Source organism: Perognathus longimembris, chromosome 16 (genome assembly GCF_023159225.1).
Source record: "Perognathus longimembris pacificus isolate PPM17 chromosome 16, ASM2315922v1, whole genome shotgun sequence".
Taxonomy (NCBI): domain Eukaryota; kingdom Metazoa; phylum Chordata; class Mammalia; order Rodentia; family Heteromyidae; genus Perognathus; species Perognathus longimembris.
Genome location: NC_063176.1, coordinates 48,056,521 through 48,078,432, shown reverse-complemented (window position 1 = coordinate 48,078,432; position 21,912 = coordinate 48,056,521). Strand labels below are relative to the sequence as shown.

The 21,912-nt window shown below is 38.5% G+C and overlaps 1 protein-coding gene and 1 long non-coding RNA gene across 4 annotated transcripts in view; both read right to left on the bottom strand.

Moving 5' to 3' along the window:
• The window catches only part of Kcnip4 (potassium voltage-gated channel interacting protein 4), an 857,080-nt gene that overhangs the window by 777,998 nt on the left and 57,170 nt on the right, over positions 1-21,912 (bottom strand). The window lies entirely within an intron of this gene.
• Positions 15,203-21,912, bottom strand: part of LOC125364865 — a 29,361-nt gene continuing 22,651 nt past the window's right edge. The window contains exon 3 of the long non-coding RNA XR_007213581.1: positions 15,203-15,244. This is a non-coding gene — a long non-coding RNA (uncharacterized LOC125364865). The remainder of the gene's footprint in view (positions 15,245-21,912) is intronic.

The window sequence follows — 21,912 nt, the reverse complement described above, 5'->3', positions numbered from 1 at the left end:
TGGGTTTCTAGTTCTGCCTCATTTGTTTAGTGAGTACTTGTTATAAGCCTGGTCCTTTCCTTCTTCAGGTATTAGGAAAAAAAACGGCCACAAAGCAAAGCTCCTGCCTTTCCATTAGACCACTCACAATCCCTGGCAGACCTCTAGGGGCAAAACTGCTCAGCTATATTTAGGGAAGTTTCTGGAAGAACGAAGGATGTTTACCTCATTGCTGTCTTTTCTCATTCACATTTAATTTAATTAGGAATAGCTTAAATCGAACTTCAGTGGAGCAAAGCAACAAAACAACCTGGAAAACTCTATTTGTTAATAGGGTAGATTTAGGTCGATGTTTTCTAGCATGGTAAACATAAGTCTAAATGCTTCCTAATTAGAGATAGTGAGCAGCCAGCAGAGAATGCCAACTTGCCCCGGAAGTCCTGTGGGGTGAGCCCAGCATTCCTAATGCACACAGCAAATCACATCAGAAATTCACATCAGTCCCGAAGCAGTCAAGCTCACTCCGTGTGCCATCAACTTGCAGATTTATTTTCCTGTGCTTTCTATTTATATCTGTAATTGGAATTTTACTTTAAAAATTATTTACTGTTTTCCTAGTCCACTCAACACACGATTCTAAAATAACAAATGACCATGATTATCTTGCTGCAACAACTTCGGACCAGAGCACACCTGCATGAATGTATTGGTACTAACAGAAGGCATTTTGACTTACAATTATCAATCTTTCCTCCTTGCACATCTTCACTAAGACAGGTTTGCAAAATGTTGAAGTCAGGCAAGTCATTCTTTCAAGGAGAATATTTACAGTAACCAAGTTTCTTTGTGTTTGTCTTTGAAAAAAATGAACCAATCCAATCCAAGTCATTTAAATTCTGAATTGTGATTACCTGCTTTGAAAAACACGGCAACCATCTTGCTATCTTCATAGGTTGTTAAAGGGAGTCCCACAACACAAGATAATATTTGCATATTTTCAGAAAAATTATAAGTATAAATCACTTGAATTGGTATGCCCCCAAATTTTGTTCTTAGTCATTTGTGAAGTAATGAGAAACTCCAAGTAAAACACTAGTCTCAGATGTAAAAGAACAGGAGAATGTAGTTTTACTGTAAGTTTAACACTAACTGGCTGATTGACCTGAAGATATGCCATATAATATCTTATGAGTCTTTTACTCTCCCTTTCTATAAAAGAAGTGGCCTATGTTATTACTAAGTCTCTTTTCAGCAATAAGAATCTGCTCTGTTGATTATTTGTTATTCTGTTATTATTAGCGAGGAACTGCATAAGCTCAGTGGACCTTGGTAGGAAAAGACAAAAAGAACTGTCTCAGTATATCTGACCTCTGTAACAAATTACTGTAGCCAGGGTAGATATTCAGCAAAATAAATTAATTGCTTGCAGTTCTGGAAATCCAGGAAGTACAAGATCAAGGAGTCAAGAGATTTGGTATATTATGAGGGTCCAAATCCTAGAGATTTCTCACCATTAGGAATATCTCATATGACAGAAGGAGCAACACAGCCCTATGGTCCCTTGTTAAAAATAAATAAAATAATAAATTATTAAATAAATATGCAAGCTCAAGATAATGAAGACAAAATATCACAACCTCAGCATCCTCCAATGCTTCACTTCCTCATTCCATCACAGTGGCAGTTCTATTTCAACTTACAGAATTTTTGAGGGTATCAAAATTCATACATCAAAAATTGGCCAACGATGCCAAAGAATATGATTAATGGAGACTGATCAATATGAACACATGTTAAGATCAGAGCTTGGAAAGATCAGAGCTTTCTAGTAACTACTAGCTGAGTGTGGAAACAGGAGTCTTTCATCAGCCCTTCGAAGGCCTCATGCGCTCCTTCAATATGTGGGAGCCCTTGAGAAGATACTGGAAGCAATGACCCCGAATCAGTGCAGGGATTATAAAGCAATTAATATTTGTTCCTTGGTTAGTATTTGTAATTGGTTCTTTAAACGGTTATCTGTGTTGAGATCTTGAGTAGTGTTAATCAATATCAGATCATCAGAGCCTTCTCTTGTATCTAATGATGCCCAATCAACATTGTTAAATCAATATGAGCATTGCTTTTAATTTCTGTTCTAATATCTTCTCGCTGCCAACTCTTTTTCCTTTAAATAAGACACAATAAATAACCCCATAACTTGCAAATGTAATTTAAATTTTCTATTCAACCAATAGACAGGCTCTTTACCTCAGAGGGAGCTCCACAGAGAAGTATCAGTTGTTTCATTTCCAGTATCAAAATAGACTCTATGGGGAACTTAAATAGTATAATTCTTTAGAAAGACTAAGTCAAAGCCCAACAAAATAAGTACCAGGAAGTGGGTACTTGCAAGGGCGGGGGCAGGGTAGATGTAGGTCAAAGGGGGTGAGAATGTTGAAGGGGTGTGCTAGAAGAGGTAGGTGAGAATGTTGTATTCATAAACTGCTTTGTTGAATGGCAATCCCTTTGTATGCCACTTAAAGATAACAAAAATATTTTAATAAAAGAACAGAGAGCCTAGAATAGGGAGTTGTGGCTGTATCCTCCTTTCTGGTTTTTTTCTAGTACCATCCTCACTATGTGTGTGTTCAGTTCCTGGCTGGGCCTCGCTCATCCTTCCCTTGAGCCGGTGACTACAGCCTGAGCCTCAGTTCACTTCCTCCCCAGTCTGCTTTACAAAAGCACTTCTGGCATTCCACTTTTGTCTTTGCTTCCCAGTGTCTAAACCACTAAAGCCGTGACCTTTCCAGCAAATATAGCATCAGCACATCCTCTGATTGAAAAATCAAAACCGAGTCCATACATGGTATAATTACTCTGCGTACACAGGAATGGTGTCTGCACTTGTGGAAGACAGATAATTGGATTTCAGATTTCTGTTAAAAAAATATGCACATTCCACCTGAGCCCCAGCAGATAGTTTTCTTGGGACCATACAGAAACGCTCAACTTCATCTCCTCTACAGGATCCTATTCACATACGTGTCCAGGATGCTCCATGTTGGGGAAGTCCCTAGCCCACCCTTCACTGCTTCCCTAGAAGGCTCCAAGGCCCCCTACTAATCACCATTATAATCCATCCACCATTATAACCCTCTTAACCTCCCAGTTTTGCTCTTTTTCCACCTATCATCATAAGAGTCCATTTGAACTTTCTTTTGCAATATTAGCAACAGAATCTCCTTTAAAAAATTAAATCAATTACCAACATAAAAATATCAAGAGATTTCCATTCAAATGAGATTTCTGACGAACATATCTGGCCACTTGGAATTCTTACATGGATGGAAGACACAAGTCCTGAGCAGTGGGTGCCCCATTAGCAAAGTACAGTCGTCTCAACCTAATAGTACTTCTATATTAGCATGTGTTGATTTTACAGAAGGGTTTACTGGTGATATTGCTATACATGCACGTAATGTACTTTTCAAAATCATTACACTTATTACTCGTTCATATTTCCTCCCCTTTGTCTAAGGTGTTTTATTACTGCGTTTTCATGCATGCGTATAATGAACTTCCATCCCATACTTCATCATTCTTGCCTTCACTCTTCCCCCATCAGAAGGGTTCTACTCCCAAAGCTCTGCTTTTTTGTTCATATCTTCTTGCTGGATCTAGATTCTGCATATGAGAGAAAATTAACATATTTGTCTTTGTGAGTGTGGCTTATTTCATCCAACATTTTTATCTAAAGTGTTATCTATATTCTTGGAACTAACACTTTCATTTTTCTTTATGTTTCAATAATTATCCATTGTGAATGTGTACAAATCCCATTTTCATTTTTATTATCTTTAAGTAGTTGTACAAATGAGTTGCAATTCAACAAAACAGTTTGAATGCAATGCCTCTAAACCAGTGTCACAACCTTTCAACATTCTCACACTTCCCTCCCTACCCACACCTGTCACTTTTCTTAATCTTGTAGGATATACATTGATTTTTATCATCAAATTTTTGTACAAAGTGGTTTCAACTACATTTCATATATGTACAATTAATCTTGATCTATGCCATCCCTTCTATTATTTCCTCCCATTTTCCTATCTATTCCAACCTCAACTGTCCTACCAAGTTCCCTAGTACCATTTCAGTATTATGATTATATTCAACCATCATTCCTTTCTCCATTCATCCACCTATGTCCCACCACTTGAAGACAAGACCTGTTTAAGCTTCCTGTCATTCATATTGTATATATGTCAGAGGGGTTCCATCATGGAAATCCACACCATACTTTTACCATACTTTAGTTAGTTACTCATGTATATGTGAATATGTATGTTTTTTCATATATTTTATATTTCATATCTAATTTCCACATACGAGTGGAAACCTGCACCCTAGGTCTCTCAGGGCCTTGCTTCACTCAATTTTTTCCCCAGGTCCATCTATTTTCTTGCAAATGACATTTTATTCTTCCTAGAAGATGAATAAAATTCCATCTATGAGTATATGCCTCATTTTCTTGATTGCATTGTTTGTTATATAGCACCTGGTCTGTTTTCATAAGTTGGCTAGGGTGAATAGTGAAGCACTGACACGAATGTGCAGGTGCCTTTATTGTAACTTGATTTGCAAGTTTTTGGATGAATTTTCTTTATTCATTCATCAGTTGATAGGCAATGAAGTTGCTTCCATAGTGTGACAATTGTGAATTATTTTTTATATCACCTCTGTGAGACTATGTATCTTGTGACTCTACATCATCCTAGTAGCATACTATTTTAGGCTTGACTGCTTCCTAGAAATGATGTGAGGTTATGCTTCTGTCTCATACATCCTTTTGTAATAACAGTACAAGAGAGCTCCATTTCAAGGGGAACCCCAAACATGATCAAATTTGTTTTAGGGTTCATGCAAAAGGATATAAAATTATGGTATAAAAAGCTCTCCTTAGAGACATTTTAGTTAAAATCTTACCAACTTGTGTCATGGCTTCATTTCCATCATTGATTATTTGTAGTTTAAGAAGAAACAAAAATGAAAATGGATAGGAAAAAGTTTAATTTCCTCATAACATTATGGAAGACTTTTCTTGATTTTCTGGGCTGATTACTAGTGTGTGAAAAAAATAAAAAATGCCTTAGATTTCTCTAAAATGAAATTTCACTAAAAACACCAGTCACCCCATTTCTGCTTCATTTTGTTCCCTAACTCTCCATAGAATTTAAGGGGAAGTGATGGTTATGTAATGAAGACCTTAATGCAAAAAAATGTTGGCTGTAATTGTATCAAAACTACATTTATAAGCATGTGGTCATTTTTAATACAATTTATAATAAAGTAACATTACAATAAAGCTAAGAGCAACTGAACTCACTGTCATTGCTTGTACACCTTTGCTATTAATATTCTAAGAAAAATTTAATATATTTTCAATATTTTCTTATAAAATAATTATTTTCCTTCCTGGGTAGTATTTGGAATATCCTATTAAGATAGTTGTAGTACATCATGCATGCTTAAAATTATGGGAGCTAATTAAACCAGATTGTTCCAACAAAGACCCTTCTAAGGTACTAGATGTTTGATGTTAAATTTAGAAAACACTACAAATTATAAAAGCAAACCCTCTAACATAACCAAAAATAGTGTAGGAATTAAGGTGGAGAAATAGGATCACAGATGATGGGCCATTTTTTTTAAACTACTTATAAAACAAGATCAGATACAATGAACCTTCTAGAAATCACTGCTTTGCAATAAGGACAACTTTTCAGACATAAAGAATGATACCAGAAAGAATATTTGTGAAAAAGAAACATAAATACACAATGTCCTAACAAATTGCTACTAACATGATTATCCCTGAGCACATACTTAGCAAAGAATCTTAAGTTTCTGGATATTTTGCACAACCAAAAAAGCAGAATGGTTGAGAGAAGCAGATACAGGCTTCATCATTGTCCTATACTGTTCCTTAGAGGACAATTGCCTCCCCTTTAATTGGCTTTTCCATGGCCATTAGACTAACTATTTTCTAAGAATAGTGCTCCCACTTACCTCAGGAGTCATCTCAAAGCCTTGCTTCTATAACATGTGAAGAGCTGTTGATTTCTAGCTGAAGGAACTTTAGGAGAAAACATTCAAGAAACCATTGCTTCAAACTTAACCAAAAGAGATACTGATGTGTTTCAGACAATAATTTAAAAGGAGTTATCAATAAAACAAATGATCAATAATTTAAAAGGATTTAAAATATCTGAAGCTCTGATAATCTATCATTTCAGTGTCACTGTTTTTTCCCTTTTTTTTCTTTCAAAAAATCTAAAAGAACGTAGCTACTTTATCCCATCAACACTCACTTAAGAAGAAGTTTGGAACATGGAAAGCTGAATTTTTACTGGGATCTTTTAAATAGATTTTACTATATGTTTTTTGTCTTTTCTTTTTTGGTACTGTGGATCAAACCCAGGACGTTGCACTTGCTAGGCAAACGCTTTGCCACTGAGCTACATCCCAGCCCAAATAGATTTAAGATCATTGTGGTACTACATATACTCACAGATTTCCACTAACAATTAAAAATCAGATAAATTTCTTTTGTTTTTGAAGGAAATATATACGTGTATACCCTGAGTCTTAACATCATTGCCTATATGCAAAGTTCAATTGCTCGCAAACATACACAAACACATACACACACTTATACCTTCTATGCAGATACAAACATAGCTTTGGCTTTGATGATCTATAAGGATCACAGGTTATTTTGCTAAATCTTACAACTATTTTTCTTTTCCCTGTATAAGGAACTCTTGATACCTGTTTGTCCCATCCAGACAACTGCTACCTCATTTTACAATGGTCAGTGCCACACACACACACACACACACACACACACACACACAGTTTTCCAGAGGAGAACAAACTTCAAGAATTTCAAAATTAGAGCACATAGATATCAAAGATTGAATGTTTGATCATCAATAATTGAAGCGGTGAAGTCTTAGAACTGTTTCTTCCCTTGAATAATGATCATTTTTGTGGTTTCTCATACCTTCAATTGCTACAAAGTCTAATTTATTTCCTTATTTTTTTTTGCTGCAGTATAACCCTCAGGTGGATTGTAACTTAACAAAACTACACTGTCTTCAAATGCTATCAGAATTCTGGGGATTGTGCACAATGACCCAAATTCAAAACTCAAATTAAACTTGGCAGTCAATTTCATTTCACCTACCTATTACATCCCAAGATATCCATTAGCAGATTTTGTTTAATCAACATGTCCAGGATCTACTTTTCCCACTGGACTACTGATGGCCCTGTAGAAATCCTCTGCCTGCCACTTAGGCTCTCCCAGTCTCCACCTGCTGTGTTCTTCCTCTTGTTCTTGATGGACTAAGAGCAGCTCCGGGGTTATTTTAAAACACAGGACAGATCCTTTCACTTTGTTAGAGAAGAACCCTGTCATTCTTGTCATCTTCCTCAGAATTTACTCTTCTGCTCAGCCACAGCATGCTGAGCCATATCCCAGTAGCATGCTGGGTCCACCCCCAGTCCATCACTCCTCTCCTTTCTTTTCATGGGTCCTGTCCTCCCCTGGGGTTTGATGGATTAATCATCTTCTTGCTGCTCCACTAAGGCCAGGAGCAATCCCACTTCTCCAGAGTTGTCATGTGTTCTTCCCTTCTGATATGAAATCTCCTCTCCTAGAAGCAGCTTGGATTGCAAATTCTTATAAATCCAGCCCAAATGTCACCTCACCTGTAAGACAACTCTGACTACTTAGCTCAAATGAACGTCCACCTCCCTCTCCCACAGTGGGTTTATGCTATTTTTCCCACAGTTACACAAGCAAGAATTCCATGAAACTATGATGAATAATGGCTTTGTCACATGATTCTCATCAGATTAACATCTGCATACTCCAAGAGAATAACAGTGATTGTATATAAAAATCCAAAAGCCATGCATAAGTCAGTTTTTAGCCACTATAATGAAACACCTGAGATAAGGTACTCATGAATAAAAGAGTTTTATTTAGCTCATCATTTTTGAGAACAAATGTCCAAACAACTTAATTTGATGTTTGCCAAACACAGGGGACCCATGGCACATGGGTTGATGGAAGAGCAGGCACAGAGGAGATGATACATAATAAGCAAGGAAGCAGAGGACAAGAGACGGGAGACAGGAGCTTGGTCCTCTTACCACAATCTTCTGCAGAATTGTGAAAGGGTCACTACCAAAGGTCATCAACACCAGCAGGTACAGCACTCTGCAGGGACTCAATAAACTCGCCACATTTCTCAGCATGCAAGCAAAGTGACCAGTAGGGAACCCATTAAATGAAACACCATCCCATCATGCCTGAGCTGAATACCAAAACAAGCTCTGAACCCAGATGCATAAATGACAGTGAAAGATCACAGAAATTATGAAAAATCAAGACTAAATGCCATCCCCCAAACCTAACAACAACTCAAAGGGAAGACATTAGTGAAAGCAAACAAGAAGAGTTAAATCATTAAAACGATGATGATGACAAAATTGGCCAGTGAAACAAGAGGAGATCCAGGAAAAACCAGGAGAATACAAGGAGGAAATGATGAAGAAATGTAGGACATCCATAGGATATCAATAGGAAGACACTTCCAATACATCATTGAAAGTAAGGAAAGACAATATTAACATGAAGACAGACACCAGGAAAAGTTCAATAAAGGACATGAGAAATGGCACTAACCAAGAGCGTGGAAGCCAGCAAAGCTTTATCTCCTTATTGCAAAACACAATTGATAGCTTAGAGAATAGAACAGAGGAAGTTGAAAACAGGGTATCAGCAGCTGAAGATAAAGCTGAGGAATTAGAACAAAATGTCAAAGGCATGGAAAAAATATTCAGAACATCCCAATGGACGTTCAAAAATTAGCACATTTGGCTGGCCAATAGATCCAAGGGGCCATGCAAAAAAGAAAATCTCAAACCACCACTACCTTAAGCTCCATCTTCATATCTCAATTTTCCAAATGCTCCATCACCTCCCAAATGTGCCAATATCCGTGGATTTATGGGAGGTACAAAACTACTCAAACCACAGTCCACAGGAAATAGGCTTGGAGTATGACTAAGTTGCTTGAAATCCATTCACAATGATTCTCATGTAACTTCCATAAATAATATTGTAACCTATTCTATAAAAACCCAAATTACCCTCACATATGTATATACATATTACATATGTATATGTAATAAATAAACACATATAAATATATGTGCATATATATGTATATCCTCAAGGATATTCAATATGACCACCCTTTTCAGTCCACAGTCATACAAACTTATTTCTCTGTAAGAAATAGGGTTTCTAGGGCAATCTTACATTTCTCTATGTCCTAAGAGGATGACCTTGGCTGTGATGTTCCTACAAATAAACAAGAAGGAGCTGTTCATTTGTGGGTCATACACCAACCACCACAACCAGACCAAAGATCTCCAGATTTCTCCAGTTAATAAGCATCTGTTGCATATGCTGGTGGCTGGCATGCCAGAAGACAGAAGGATTCGAAGTGACAATGTTGCAGTACATGGGGGACAGGAATATTTTCTTCCATCTTTTATCCATATGCCTGATAGTGGGGGGAAATAAGCGTCAAAGCTGGAATTCAGATTCATCAGCAGAACAGCTCCTGTTCCAGAGTCCTCAAGATGAGCCCCAAGCCCTCACTAGGCTTGGTGTTCCCAATAAAAGCAATCACAAGGAACTTCCCGTGAGAGAAAAGAGAGAAAGAAGGCTGGCTGGTTGACCAAATTTATTCAGGAAGCCTGATTTTCTACCAGATTATTAGAAAGCAAGGATGGTAGAAATTGGGGTCAGTATGGATGGACATCCCCAGTGGGGCAGGGTGAGGGATATAGAAAGGAAGAAGCTGGAAAACCTAAAGAGAGTTAAAGAAGAAAATAATACATTCACTACATCTTGGTTATCAAATCATTGATAAGTATATATATACATATATATATATATATATATGTGTGTGTGTGTGTTATATCTTCCTTTACCAAATCACAAGCAAGAGAACTGAAGGAAAGTTTAAAAAGGGAAAAAAATACATATACTACATCCCTCACTCAAATCATTATCAAAAACATTAGTAATAAGGACTATTTAGTAATAAACACTGTTATGTTACCACAAGGAGTCCTTAAAAGAAGAAAGAAAATAGCCTTGTCCCTCCCCCTCTCAATCTTTCTCTTTTTCAATCTCTTTCTTCCCTTTTCCATCTCTTTCTCCCGCAACATCCTTTCTTCTTTCTTTCTCAATCTTCTTCTCTCCTGAAATTTTTCTCTTTGTTTTTCTTTTTCTTTCTTTCTTTTTTTTTTTTTTTTTTTTTTTTTGCCAGTCCTGGGCCTGGAACTCAGGGCCTGAGCACTGTCCCTGGCCTCTTTTTGCTCAAGGCTAGCACTCTACCACTTGAGCCACAGCGCCACTTCTGGCCATTTTCTATATATGTGGTGCTGAGGAATTGAACCTAGGGCTTCATGTATGGGAGGCAAGCAGTCTTGCCACTAGGCCATATTCCCAGCCCTTCTCTTTGTTTTTCTAGAGTTTCAAAGTTCAGGAATTGAAACCACACTTGAAATGTGCCCTTCCCTTCCTCATTCATGAAAGAAAGTGAAAGAAATCTTGAATGACTGGTGACTGTCCTTTCCAATGTTGATTCAGCTCTGAAAATAGGTAGATCTAACACCTTAACCTCAACATCACAACAATGAATGGATTTCCACATTTTACATCCAATGTAACAAATTAAAGTTTTCTTTAATTGAGAAAGACTTTAATCACACACACAACCCAACCTATTAAGCATCTATGTACTAAGCAACTTTGAGAAACTTAATAAAAAATAATTAAATGTCAATGTAAAAATGAATACCAGGAGACTTAGAAGATTCATTTCTGAAATGAGCTTGCGTGATAGTCCTGAATACAGTTTGTAGAATTACCTTCTGAAGGTTTGGTAATTTAAATAATTTGCTTTTCTACATGTACAAATACATACAGTTAATCAGCAGTTTAAATTGCAATTGATACAGACTCCATGAACTCAAACTCTGTTTGCAAACCATCCCTGGATTCAGGCAGTTCCCAGCAAGTCATCTTCATTAGCCCAACTAATTGAAGTGTATTATGTAAAACTGGCTGCTCCCTACATTTTTCAGGGAGATTAGGTCAAGCCCTGAGTCCCTATTCCAGAAAGAGGCAAGAAAAGCATAATTACGTCTGTTGCCCATTGCTATCATCAGTAGGTAGCTGCTGTCACCAATAGCACCAATGCCCCCAAGCTGGTCATGCTTGGCCTTGGATAATAGCAGAAACCAGGAAAGCCATTTGTCTGATTCACAGACATTCACTTGGAGCATGCTGTGGTGACACATTTAGGACTAGTGATTAAAGCTAGCCTGGGCTACAGAGGGAGATGCTGTTTCAAACTAACTCCCTAAATTTTTAAAAATGCTACATGCAAGATATAATATGTTATACAAACCCTAGAAAGAGGTTTTATAGCAATGGAAAATAAAAAGAGATATAGGTATGTCCATATACAACGACAATCACAATCTGTTCATACATCCCCATTTAACTGTACTTATGTTTCAGGAACGAAAGTAAAATGTCTCATTTCATTTCATCTCTCTTCAAAATGAATTTCCATACTTCAGCCAGGAATGTTTTACTGCAGTGCTCTTGATTAACTTGAATCACAGTAAAGTGTGAGTTTCCCTTAGACCCGACAACATTGCACTAAAAACTCTAGTCTAAACCAGCCTACCATGACATCTTGCAAATAATGCATATGTGATAAGTTGTCATGAATTTTGTGCTCCATGATGAAAGATATTCCTTTAAATAAGCCATCCAAGCTGGAAGTAGAAATAGCCTCACCATCATTAGAAAGTTTACCAGGAGTTTATGTCTATGTCTAAAATGTGTTGTAATATCATCTGATGAATACTGACAGAACTCACAGAAGTTCATCAGCAAATTCCCTACCCCTGTGTTCTCTGTCTCTTGAATGTACAATGTGTATATTCCTGAATGACAGTTTAAGCAACAGATTACCTACTCTTCAGTGGTCCAGACAGATTAAGGGCTGGTTGGGTCAAAACTGAGAGAAAAGCAGAAGGGGCTGGAAGTTTCCATAGCAAAAGCCAGCCTCCGCCATGGAAATGTGGCTATTTGCCAAATCAACCGAATGAGAATTATTTAAATGTCAGAAGACAGTGCAGGAATCATTCACACCTGATAGCATAAATCTTCTAGAATGTATCTTCTTATCCACATCACTCAGTCATTTTCAGTCATGATTGGCATTGTTTTGCTTCGCGTTTTCCTAGGGAACCAAAGGAATGACAGTATCTACGTCTTGTAATTTCCTAAGAGGGTTTTGTTTTTTAAGTGTTCAAATGTTCTTCAAGAAACTTGTCAGGCTTCTTTTTTCTCCAGTTAGTTAACCCTGTATTTTGCCAATTATCTTCATTTTGAAATCGTCTTTGACCCTTCATAGAAGATCATTATGTGAGTCCTTCCTGTTAACTGAAAATATTTTCAACATGGCATCTCTAGTTGCTCCAGAGACAGAGAAGACTGGCTAGTGAATCTTTATTCTCTGAACTCCAGATTTCTGAGAGCATGTCTAACCATTTTCAACAGCTTAAGCTCCCCAAGGCCAACATTTGAACACATTCATTCCTGACATCCACCAAGGAAGCAGTAAAGGTGCTACCTAAGTAAGTTTCTAAAATAATAAGTGAAATTATCAAAGCTGCATGCACTACTTATAATAACACAAAGGTATTTTACTCTAAGCCATGTAAATTTGGAGACCTTGACTGCTCAACCTTACATCCCAGGTCTTCTACTGACCACTGACAATGTAACATTTTAGTCCACAGGCCTTTTATACCCTTTGGTTTCTACATCCATGCAATTGAAGTAAGAATAGCAACAAATTCATAAGGTGGTTTTTGCGTCTTTTTTAAGGGGTGTTCACAAGCTGCTTTTGCTGGGCCCACAAATGAGCTTGAATTAGAACAGAGACTAGGCATCCCAGACTCCTCCACTTTCTATCCATAGCCGTTGGCCTAAGCCAGGTCCGCCTGCAGTCACTTTGCCACCATCTTGGAATCCAGGCAGGAGCAGACCACCTGGCAGGCATCCACAAGTCATCCTATCAAGGCCCCATCACTGAGACAAAGGGTTGCCAGAGCATCCCTGCCACCTCTGGCCACTCTGAACATGCCCAAGATTTGAGACTTTTAACTATACTATGTTCTTACTTCCTACCCTCATGTGCCTCTATTTAACATCTGCCTTAGCAGATGGCGGAAGATGCACTCCAGTGCTGCCTCCTCATGGTGTTCCTGTGGAATACAGTACATCTCCTTTCTCTGTTCTTCAAACTATCTCTTTACTTGTTGTATAGGGGTGGAAGGCTAGATCTGACATGTGGAGCTCCAGGGTCTAAACCTACCCTAGTGTCTAAATCTTCAATTTCAATTTAGCAACTTATGGGAAGCCATATAAGTTTCACAAGTTCCCAGTGGGCACTACCATTATGACAGAATCTAATTTTAGTTCTTCAAGGTACACATAAATGTACTGATAGCCTTATGAATGAATCAACTGAAGACTCCATCTTGAAGCACATTTCAAGAACTGGAAGCTAAGAAGTTTGAACAATACCTACAGAGGCAGGTGGCATGGAGCTCAGAGTGACCTCATATCTTGCCAACAGAAAATACAGCCATACAGAAAAATCAATCGGACAACTGGGACCCATCTTCCTTTGCCCAGATAGTCACTCAACAGTTTATAGTGGGCTTATCTGTTACAATATTCCTTAGAGAAACACTAGGAATTCAATATAAGAAGCAATACTTCTCTCAAATCACAGAAGACCCAGTAACCTCAATGGTCCCCTGACATTCATTTATCCTCAGCCCTGGTATTCTTTAATATCTCAGCTACCTGACCTCAGTCCTGATCCTGGTTGATGAAGAAGTCCACCCTACTGTTGTTATTTCTAAGCAGTCCTGGGGGAGGCAGCCTGGATGTCCTTGTCATTGCTCTGTGTCCCTGAACCCCACCTGCTCTGCATATGGCAGCCGCTCAACACCAATAAGGAGAGTCCTTCTTCTTCCCTCTCCACAGCATTGCCATCTTTTTCAGGTGCCTGGAAGATTTGGATTGACATTGGGGGAAGAATTGGGACCAAAAAAAAAAAGACAACCAAATGCATAGATGAACAAAAAAATCAAACAACCATTAATAATTTTCCCATGGTTCATCAGGCCTCATTATTGAATATACCAGATTCCTCTCAAGTTTGTTTAGCCAGAACTCCCAGACGTACTCTCTTAATAGTTACTTTTTTTGGTCAGTCATGGGGCTTGAACTCTAGGCCTGGGCCCTGTCCCTGAGCTCTTCAGCTCAACACCAGTGCTCTACCACTTGAGCCACTTTGGTTTTCTGGTGGTTAATTGGAGATAAGAGTCATATGGACTTTCCTGCCTAGGCTAGCTTAGAACTGTGATCCCCAGATCTTGTCCTCCTGAGTTGCTAGGATTTCCTCTTACCGTGAGGTATTACCTGATCATGCTGGCTTGTCTTCAGGGGACATACTGTGACAAAATCTGTTTAGGCAGATCACCATTCGGTAGTTTGCTCTCAGTAGGTTTTCATGCAGTGCTCTTCTCCTCCACTCTTCTTTAGCTTCAAGTGCTCTCTCTTCCTTGTTTCAAAACTCCCTGTTGCAAAATGCCATTGCAGTCCTCCAGTATCGAATGCAATCACCCTAAACAGTCAATCATTTCCTGAATCATTTTCCCTTTCAAATCAAGAATGAAAAAAGGCAGTGAGAAATGGTCGGTACCTTGACCCTGAGCAGAACAGAGGTCTTTGAGGTTCAGTAATCATTTCTTCCCATGAGAATTTCTGCCATTCTAAGAAAACGGAGTCAAATTCCTGATCAAATCCCTGATCACCAAAAGCTGATATTCAGTGCATTTCTCCAAGGTAACCCCTGAAGTGATAGCTTAATTTCTTCATAGTCACTGTCCCAGGACTTCAGAATGAAATGTCTTCCAGTCTTCATATTTTATTCTTTCTCCCAGGACTTCTTTTTTTTTTTTTTTTTTTTTGCCAGTCCTGGGCCTTGGACTCAGGGCCTGAGCACTGTCCCTGGCTTCCTTTTGCTCAAGGCTAGCACTCTGCCACTTGAGCCACAGCGCCGCTTCTGGCCGTTTTCTGTATATGTGGTGCTGGGGAATCGAACCCAGCGCTTCGTGTATATGAGGCGAGCACTCTTGCCACTAGGCCATATCCCCAGCCCTCTCCCAGGACTTTTGAAAGTTTGCATGGTCAAGGAGTAACTAAATGGAAAAGGCTAGCACTTGTCACTCATGCCTTGGGTTTCTAGGTCCCTAGAATAGATGGTGGCCCACAGCCATTGGGCTGCTGCTTCTGCCTTGCAGGTGTTAGATATTCTGATTGTCCTCACTGAAAGCAGGAAGGACTCACAGGGTATTGACAAGCAGAAGATCTTTGTGCCATCACAGGTATGACTACAGTCATATGCTTCAATCCAGGCTAATGGATAGAATAATGAGGCCAAAGCTAGTCGCCAAAACTGAGAATTTTCTTCTATCTGTGGTTCCAAGGACAGGCATAAATCATAATACCTGATTGTTTTCATTTCACCAAGCAAAGTAGTACCAAGAAGTCCTAGAAATCATCTTTCAAGAATTGGTCAAATTTTTCTGAGGCTGTAAAGATTTATTATTTCTAAGGAAAACATGTTATTATCATTTTTTCTTTCCCCATAAAGCTAGTATAGAACTGTCAGACAGAAAACGTAGCCTCATTCATCATTCTATCATTGATGCTAAGATTTCATGAGAGGTGGCATGTAGCTTAGCACCCAGCCTTTCACAACTCCATGTATGTTCCCTTAGCCTCAACACTCATACAGAGATTCGTAGCTATCATTAGCAAAATTCTTCAGAAATGAGACCTGCAAACAGCTAGCCACCTATTATATATGAGTTTTCACTGCCAGCTTTCAATTCATGACAAAATAAAAGAGAAAAGCAGTGCTAGATATAATCCCCCAAAATGACAACTCACCTGGGCCTTTAAGCCCTTAATCCATTCGACAAAAGTTTTGAGAGTCTTTTGGGAATGAAGCAACATATACTCAAAGTGAACTTGTCTTTTGCTATCAACCTGTCTTCTCACCAAAGGGAAAAGTTATGTACTTGAAAGAGTACAAAGATCAACCAAAAGAGCTACGTATGATCTCATACAGTGCTCGACTCAGACATTGGTCGTCGATTTCAGAATTATTTTTGTTTGCTGAGTCCTAATTAAGGCTAAAGAAATCCAGAACAAGGCAAAGACAGTTCTATCAGTCTCAGAATGGTTTGTGATAAAATGAAAATAATTTGGCTCCTTAGATCTAGCTAATGCATCTTTCATAACCACCAGAGTGCATGGCACAAAGTAGTCAATGAGAAAATGTTTGGTGAACAAAAGGACATTTGAAACTCTGATTTATTACGACTGCACAAAATCATGAGCTCAAGCATTAAGGGCCATCTAGCCAAACATCCAAAGCGCGCCTTGCCAACCACAACAAAATTATAAATGAGACACAAAGGAATCCCTTGTTGAAAGCATCCTTGTCGCAAAAATAAGTCCTGAAGTGAATTCTGTAAACAGATCAATAGCAAGTTCCGAATGAATAGGTCTTGTAGAAATAATCAATGGCCGCTGAGTGAAAGCTTCAGCAGGTACCAGGACAACACAGACCATTTATCTCTGAGCAGATTACCTTGCCCAGTAAGGGTCGGAAGAAAAATAGCAAGGCAGAGACCTTTGGTCAAGTTAGCTGAAATGTCTGAATCCCCATGCATTCGAGTGCCCTGTTCACACAGGCCAGTTGTTTGTCAAACCCTCTCTCCATGCCCTGAACACTTGCAATGCAAAAGTCACACTCTCCATGACCTTCGAGTGCTGTCCCGTTCCCATTACGTAGATGATGATGGAAGGGTCACATGACTCTATCCATGAATTGAGTCCTTAATCATTTCATATTTAATGCAAATGTATACACATGTGCATTCAAAGCAGGACTGTGGACAAAACTGAGCTTTTGTCGTCAGAGGAGCCTACCGTGACTTCTCTCATCCTTAACATGTCATCCTTCTCTGGATACCTGATTGTGACTTACAATAATCTCTTCTTGACTCATGTCTTTTGACTTCTACAGCCCCACTGTCTACACTTCTTAGTCATGTCCCCTGTGGCAGCTGGGCAAGGGATCCTGCCTTCTCTGTCTTCCAGGAGGTCTAGGGATTGATGGAGATTGACACCAGTTAGGAATTGTATTCTCTGGGCTTCCCCTCCTGCACAGGGAAGGAGAATGGAGAATGGTAAGCTTCCTCCAGTCTCTGCCAGAAAAGGCAGCACTTTCCATTAGGGAGTGTTCTTGGTGTGAGAATCACAGCTCTTCGAGGCTCTGGGCAATACCTTCTTCCGGTCCACGCTGCAGGGGTAGCAGGGAGGCCACGTAGATGACACTCTGTCCTGCTATGTCACTTTAGGTTGGGCCCCTTAACCTTTTTTGTCAAGTTTAAGGTCTCTTTTCATTTAGACTCTCTTCAGCGATTTTCTGTTACAATTCTAATTGATGGAAACAAATATCATAGCATATGGCATTTGGTTTTGCTAGATGTGGTATTTCCTGTTTAATCCACATGTAATTCATATGTGTGTATATAATTATATACATACTATTGCATATTTATACATGTATATGTAGGTACATATTATAAACATACTTTATATATGTATATATAAAATTAGACATATATAATATATAATATGCATATTATCTATTTCACATATTAATGTATATTTATATGTAATTAACTATATATAATTGCTAACTTAGTTGTATTTCTGTGTGTGTGTGTGTGTATGTATGTGTGAGCGCTCACACGCATGCGCACCAATCCTAGGACTTAAGTTCAAGGCTACGCACTATCTCTGTGCTTTTGAGTTCAAGGCTGGATTTCTTCCACTTGAGTCATAGTTCCACATCCAGGTTTTTGGTGGTTAAGCTCAGGCTGACTTTGAACTATGGTTCTGTTTGTTTCCTGAGTAGCTAGGATTACAGGCATGACCAATGACATCCAGCAACTTCAAGCTTAATTGTATGCCATTTCCTATAGGCTTGTGGTAACAGATGAACAGGATTTAGGAACTGACATGATTCTTACATTCCTTGCAGGCATAGCTGAGCAAAGTTTTGCCAATGCAACATTTGTTGAAAGCTCATTATGTGTCTGAGAGTGACAAGAGGCATTTTCTATATGTCTGTTTGGCTTTTGGGCCTATTTGCTGTTGTTGTTCCTCTTGTTATGTGACACATGGTCTCTGTGAAGTCCAGGCTAGCCTCAAACTAGTTATCCTTCTGCTTCTGCCTCTAGCCTCCAATGCCTCTAGGCAATTATGTGTCACTGTGCTCAGCTCCATATAACTCTTTAAGTCCCCAAGATACCTTAGAAGCTATATGTTATCATCTTCTTTTAAAACAGGGAATTAGAGGCTCAAATAAAATTTAAAGACTGGTCCCATAACCAGTATATGAAGAGCCTGTATGCTGGGTGGGTCTGTTTCGCCGTTGTTTAACACCATCATACATTGCAGAGGGCCACACCTCTTCTGATAAGCCAATTACTGCAGGGGGAGCTGTTTATGCCTTAGTTATAGGAGACACTAGGAGACCAAAGGGACCATGGATTAAATTAATGCTGGAATTCAATTTGGGTAAACAGATATTCAAAAATAAGTGTTCTCTGGTTTACTATTTATTTGAAAATTCTTTTTAATCTTAAAATATTCTCTGTCAAGTGGAAGAGTTTATTGCAAATTAGTATTCCATGTCTATGTGTTGTTTTAAGCATGCCTATAAAAAGGAATATTATTTGCACTGTGTCTGGTATGTTGTGAGCCCTTAATAAATACTTTAATCAGTTAAGCTGTTAAAGAAACCTTTTTGTCATAGGAAATCAATGTCTATATTCAGCACTTGGAAAAAGAATATTTTTATCATTCAAAGCTGAATAAGAGTTTTGATTATTTGATGCTGAGAAGGGAAACACAGTAAATTTTCCAACGAGTGTAATTGCACTATAGTAATTACCCAGGTCTGATTTCATTATAGTAAGTGCTAATTTAATGTCTGAATCATATTTTTAATTGGCACTATAAATGCCTCTCCTCCACATGCAATGTGAAAATATTAGATCATAGTATTGGTGAAGAAATCCTATGACTTCAGGGCATTTCAGGACAAGCAAAAGACTTCCAAACTATGGTTTACATAGAAAAAGGAAACATCAGAAAATCTATTTAAGTTTTCAACAGTTGAACCATGGAGCCCTTTTGGTAGCTGTCTCGTGTTTCTTCTCGGAACAATGCTTAAAACAATTTTAAAAATAGAGTTGGAAAGGAAGCTAGTTAGACAGTAGCAGTATAAAAATATTATAAGAAAAGTTTTATGATATAGTGAAACCTTTCACTATATATAATATTAGGCTATAATATGTAGAAATCTGTCTAATATCTTTGTAATCCCAACTATATAACAACCATAATGTGGTGTTACTATTATTGTGTCTACTATTTCATTGGTGGCAGAGTTGCACAGAATGTCTGTGTTCACTGTTATTGCCAAAACTGAGTGAATTGCTAAACTTGGTTTAGCTAGATGCTAGCAAATTAAAGCTTCGATTTCTAATCCTGTATGCACTCACCAAACCCTTGCATTGCTGTTACATCTCAGGTTAAGAAATCCAGGCACAAAAAAGGCATTTTTAAATAGAGAATTCATAAAGGAGATGGATTTTTCAGAAGTGGTGAAAGGTAGAAAAACCTCTCTTCTCCAAGACTAGGTGGAGAAAGAGGATGAGAGAGAGGGAGAGAGAATAGAGAGAGAGGTTTAAGTAGAATTAAATTCAGAGGTGAATACATTCTTCCTTCAAAGAATAAAATAAAATGCTACTTAAAAAGTAAGCTGAAATCAATTTCAAGTTGACTGTCTCAGGAAAATCTTTAGAAAAAAACATACTAGATTTTGAAGGGATTGACAGGCTAGAGCCTCTTAAATTTTCTGATGTATATTTCATCATAAAAATGAAAAATTCAAAGGAAGAAAATGGTAGGACTATTCATGGGTTTTATACACATGATAAAAAAGGCAAATACGTTCCATCTACTGGGGTCTTGAATCTGGGTTATTTATGTTAGCACACTCCCAGATTCACAGTGAAATAGCAGGCTGTGTGGCAGGCCAACCCATCTGTTAGTGGCTCCACTATCTCAGGCAGACAGTGTTTAATTACCTGGATTGGTGTTAAACAGAATTCGACATCAGCAAAAACACACTGGCAATGATCAATATCAGCAAATTAAAAATAAGTTCATTACAATTAAATACAAAGTTATCACGCTCATTGAATTGACTGCCACAAATCTTACATGATCACTCTCAAATTGATGGTGAATTTAGACCGAATATATGAGGTGCGTTCTAATAGCCTGTAGGTTGTTCCTAAGTAACCACTTAGCTACTTTGTGTTTTAGCTCTATTCTAAACTTCTTCACCTCAGCTGTCACCCTGAATTGGGGTGGGGAGGATAGTGGGGAGGGGAGGGATAGCTTTGATTTTTTTTTTTTTTGCTACCTTTCCAGTTCATCTCTGGCAATTTCTGTTCTCTTGTGACTTGGTTTTTAACCGTGGCTTATTCTGGTTTCATGTGCTTCCTTCAATTCTCACTGCCAGCTCCTCATTTTTCCTAATCCCACCTCTGCTTTTTTTCTTCCTCTTTTTCCATGATCAGCTCTTTAGTAGTAATTTCTTGGTCCAGGAAAGAAATTGATTTCCAAAACTGGATCTCAAAATCACCCATTCTCAAAGTAGACACTGGAGAATGTTGTAGAGATGTGAGCAAAGTCCTAGAGCTTACTGAGAACAATGCAGGTGGATCAAGGAAGCTAGGGCCAGACCTTCTAGGAACAGGAACACAAGTGTCTCAAGGAGCATGGAGGCCCAAGCTGTCTCTCTGTGTGGAAGGTCGGTTGTCCCCTGCTCAGTGCTTTCCCCACACTGAACATTATTATATCTTCTGTTTATATTAGATGAGCTTGTCTCATTTCTCACCCTAGTTCTGCCTCTTTCTATCTATCTACCATCAAGACCCCCTCTCTTTTGTTAACCAGTCCTGGGGCTTGAACTCTGGGCCTGGGTGAGGTCCCTGAGCTTCTTTTGCTCAAGGCAGATTACATATTCCTAAGAAACAGGAAATCTCAAAAGCGCAGAGCTCAGTCTTGAGGTTAAGTAGTCATTGCGTATAGATAGCTGAAGTCTGACTACGCAATGTATTGAAGCCAAGCACACCTTACATGTCAGGAAAGTCTGGCAACTCTGTTCTTCCCTATGACTCAACAACATGTCTGTTCAGAGGTCATGAATTCTGTGTCATCCAACAAGACCAGGGGCTGGCCTGACTGCCAGTCACGTCTTCCACTCCAGAGAGCCTGGCTGGAGGCTGAACAATCATGGGGCTGCCACACTCAGCATGCTAAACATGTTTTCTTCTACCCAATGGAGCTACTTCTTTCTATTTTTTTTCTGAACATATAATCATATTATACCTACTTGTAAATATTTAAAATACAGACAAGTACATAGGAAAGAGTGTCAACATATAACCCACCCAGGCTATCCTTTGAGTTATATTTTCCTGTTTCTGATGATTCATGTATTCCTGTTTTCTGCATAGTTTGGGACACATTCTATGTGCTGTTGA